Source organism: Orycteropus afer, unplaced genomic scaffold (genome assembly GCF_000298275.1).
Source record: "Orycteropus afer afer isolate SDZICR_OR568_19922 unplaced genomic scaffold, OryAfe1.0 scaffold00635, whole genome shotgun sequence".
Lineage (NCBI taxonomy): Eukaryota > Metazoa > Chordata > Mammalia > Tubulidentata > Orycteropodidae > Orycteropus > Orycteropus afer.
Genome location: NW_006922222.1, coordinates 795,163 through 798,748, shown reverse-complemented (window position 1 = coordinate 798,748; position 3,586 = coordinate 795,163).

Sequence of the window (3,586 nt, the reverse complement as noted above, 5' to 3'; positions counted from 1 at the left end):
AAAAAAAAAATTCTACCATGTGATCTCTAGTATCATCTCTATCACCAAGGCCTTATTTTCCAACTGTCAACACTGCTTCTTTCTTTCCAAATCTCTCATTCTAATCATCAGTAATTATCAATATAGCTTGATTGCATGCTTCATCAATTACAGGCTGCAGACATTGGTAAACATCTTTAATTTCTTCATGGTTGGCTTTAGTGGTTGGTGCATAAATTTGAATAATAGTTATATTAACTGTTCTTCTTTGTAGCTATATGGATATTATCCTATCACTGACAGCATTGTATTTCCAGATAGATCTTGAAATGCTGTTTTTGACAAAGAGTGCAACACCATTCCTCTTTAACATGTCATTGCTGGCATAATGGTGTTGTTATGTGACATCGAGTCAGACCCAACTCATAGCGACCCCTCCTTGGGTTTCCAAGGTGGTATCACTACAAAATAATAGATTATGTGATTGTCATATACATAGGACAGCAGATAAAACCCCACCACCAAACTGCCCAAAGTGAGCATCACTACATCTATTTCATGTCCAGCCATGGGCTAAGAGCTCTAAGAGAAGTACTGAGAGCCCTATCCTCAAAGGCTAGGAAGACAAGGCTGATGTCCATAAAACAACAGAAAAGAGGACAGCAAATCCCTAATGACATGACATGGCACTTTATCAATGTAGAAACAGAGGTTTAGGTAAGCTTAGAGACTAGCACATAGCCTCTGGCAGCACTGAGTCTAAGGCTCAGACCTGAAGTCCTGTATCACAGAGCCCTTCCCCACTGCACACACTACCTATGTTATTGGCACTTTCCTAGATGGTGTGGATTCCAGTGCTATGGTTCAGAGGAGATGGAGGCCAATGAGGTCAAACACAGCAGACTTAACTTCTATAATCTCTCCAACACTCACTTGACACAGTCCTAAATATATGTCCAGCTCCCAGAATTAGTAACTTTCCTGTTGCTGGCTTGCAAGAGGCAGAAAAACTTCCTCATTTACTATATAGCCAAGGTCATGAGTCAGTAGAAGTCCAGAGATGATAGAAACCTTGAAACAAAGAGCTGGGGACACTGGGAGGACTTCTGCAAGTTTACACCACCCTCCACTGTGATGCCAGGAACTGTCTGCCTGGCCTCCCAAGAGCAGAAGGGTAATATTATTCATTCATGAGGATTTTTCAAATTAATCTCTGCAGCTCTACTATCTCATAAGGCTTGAGGCAGACCAGCCTTAAGTCAGAAAAGCATTCCCTTGATGCATTCACTTAGTATTTACCATGTGGCAGGAAGATGTTAGGGCAATAATGTTACAGAAGATCTGGTCCCTATCTCCTAGAGCAGAGCTGTCACAGAACTTCTTGTGATGGTGGAGCTAATTCTAGACCTGCATTCTTCAATTCAGTAACCATTAGGCACATGTAGCTACTAAACACTTAAAATGTGGCTAGTGCAATCAAGAAACTAAATTTTTTATTTCATCTAACTTAAATTTAAATATTTATAGGTGGTATCTAATTGGCTATCTAATTGGCCAGACTTTCGTCTCACCTATTTTGGTCATGTTGTCAGATGGGACCATTCCCTGGAGAAGGATGTCATGCTTGGTAGGGTGGGGGGACGCTGAAAGAGGGGGAGGCCTTCAATGAGATGGATTGACATGGTGACTGCGATGATGGGCTCAAGTATAGCAGGGATCATGGAGCTGGCACAGGATCAGGCAGTGTTTCATTCTGCTGTGCATGGGGTCGCTATGAGTCAAAAACGACTCGACAGCACCTAACAACAACCACCACCTAATTGGCCTGCATATTTCCACCAACGGACTGACTAATGAAGGAGAGAGATCCATAAGCATATTTATCATACACTGATGAGTTCTGTGTTGTTGTTGTTGTTTACTGCCATAGAGTTGCATCCCCATTGATGGTGACCCCACACACAACAGAATGAAATGCCGGCCAATCCTGTACCATCCCCATAATTGGTGGTGAATCACATCATTGTGATCCATGGGTGATCCATAGGCTAAATTGTGAAGTAAATTACAAGGCTTTCCTTCCTAGTACACCTTATCTGGAAGCTCCATGGAAACTTGTTCAGCATCACAGTAACATGCAAGCTTTCCACAGGTGGTTGGTGGCTGTGCACAAGGTGCATTGGCCAGGAATCAAACCCAGGTCGTGAGAATCAAAGGCAAGAGTTCTACCACTTTACCACCAATTCCTTATGATGAATGCTGTAAATGGAAGCAAATTTTAGGACTTGCCTTGAAAATAAAACAAACTGCACACTTGTTATTTCATGATAACAACTTGTGTTTCATAAGGAAATAAATAAGGAACTATCTGGGGAACCTCAATGTACTACACACAGAGTCTGGAAAATCAAATTCTACAATCACCAAAATGAAAAGAGATCACCAGGCATGAATACAGCAGGATAAAGGCTGTGTCAGGAGGCTGCCACAACAGCCACAAAAGAAGCCCCAGCAGAAGCTGAGACAGAGTTGTGACTATACAGGTTGAATGTTAAACTCTACTCTGCATTATCAACCACATGTCCTCACAACTCTCAGATGTCCTTCAGAGGAGCTTAATGCAACTCTAGTCTCACAAAACCAAGCCACATTCACTGGCTGGCAGGTCAGAGTCCCAGTAATAGGAAAAATAAATCTTCATTGTAAAACTAATGAAATAGGTTCCAAAAGAATGTAATATTAAAAAGTTCAACAGGGTGTAATAGAAACAGTGCAAGCTGTGTGATTTTAGTTAAACTACCTAACATATTGAGCCTCAGTTTTCTCATCTGTAAAATAGGACAAAATCTGCTTTATTTTGCAGGATTATTACCACTAAAGACACTATGTGTGAAATGCTTAGCAGAGGGCTTGGCATATGCTAAGTAGACAATAAATATACAGATGATTTTATCAAAGCATCACCCATAGCAAATGCAGTGTAATGTAGCAACTAAGAGCAAGTCCTCTATATCCAACTATCTTGGTCCATCTCTATGCTGCAAGTAATTTACCTTCTCTGAGCCTCACTTTCCTCACCTGAAAATATGAACAGTGACAATAAGTTATTACTTAACTTATTAAAAGTTACCTTATGGATTAAATGAGTTTATGCAAAGCATTTAGATGAGATCTGGCATATAAACCAGTTGCACTGAATCAATTCCAACTCATGCTGACCCCATGTGTGTCAGAGTAGAAATGTAGAAATGTGCTCCACAGGGTTTCAATGACTGATTTCTTTGGAAGTAGACTGTCAAGGTACCTCTGGGTAGACTCAAACCACCAATTTTGTGGTTAACAGTCAAGTGCCTTAACCATTTGTGGCACCCAGGGTCTTCCTATCTGGCATATATTAAGTGCCTAATGAGTGTGAGATATTAGCTATCATGCTAGTCTAGGGAACATTATGCCAAATATCTGAGCCAGAAGTTAAGAGTTTTTGTAGACATTCACAGATACATGTTTTAATAAGCTACCACCTGCCATCCTGATAAAACTTACCTTTATTAGCCATAGGTAAAGTAGTTCAGCACACCCAGGCTGATGAGAAGGTGGCCAGGGAACA